The following is a 928-nucleotide window of genomic DNA, read 5'->3' as shown; positions in this document are numbered from 1 at the left end:
ATTCTTCCAGAGCTGGGAGAAAACTATGCCAGGATGCCTAGAAGCTCCTCTGTTCCAGGTTACTCGAAGGGAGAAAGGGAAGGAGGTAGAGGCAGTGCCGAACCAAGGGGACTGTATAGTAGACATTTTCATCCCAGTCCCTCTTCCTCCAGGCCGCATTTCGAGTCTCCTCCCGAGACTGCAGATCTTTGTAGGCCCATAGGTGGTGTACCACATAGAGCTCTCGTATTTGTGTAAAGAGGCCTCACACTGCCTCCTGGTTCTCTTGACGGTGCTTGGTGGCCTGAGCCCAGTTGTTTCCCCACTCAATCATGGTTCCTGGCTTGAGCTTGTATGTCCTCAGCTCATATATGTTGGGGCCAGCTCTGGGCTGTGGCTCATTCCAGAAGCTGTATTTTTGCCTGTAGGAAGGAGGAAGTAGGAACTCCAGAAGCAACTGGTTTCTCCTGGACAGAAGTATCTTGCTCCGTTCCTTCCGGAACTCCAGGTACTCCTTGTTGGTTTTTAGCTTGTTCATGCAGTCCATGAGGGCTGGATTGCCACTTGAGAACCGCCATAGGTGCACTGCCTGGTGCGGCTCCCTGTGCCAGGTGTTCAGTTGCCCACAAGCGAGCAGGGGTCCTCCTCCAGGTGCAGCTTGGGCAGCACAGCCTCCGTCAGACTGTTGTAGGCATCTAGACATTCAGGCTTCACATTGTTGAAATTGTATTTTGCAGAGATTGCTAGTCTCCGTCTTGGACAGCAGAGTGGAGTGGGCGTCCTTCCGAGGATCCACCTTGTGAACAAAGAGGGAGCGGAACCAGCTGCCTTCACTATCCTTGGAATAGAAGCACATAGCTGCAGCAGCCGCGAGGTTCCCAGTGCACGGTCCTGGCTTTCCCAGAAGCCCCTGTGCTGAAGCAGAGATGACGCATGCATGATGGGTGGA

Source organism: Cricetulus griseus (assembly GCF_003668045.3).
Source record: "Cricetulus griseus strain 17A/GY chromosome 1 unlocalized genomic scaffold, alternate assembly CriGri-PICRH-1.0 chr1_0, whole genome shotgun sequence".
Taxonomy (NCBI): Eukaryota; Metazoa; Chordata; class Mammalia; order Rodentia; family Cricetidae; genus Cricetulus; species Cricetulus griseus.
Note: the sequence above shows the minus strand (reverse complement) of the source record.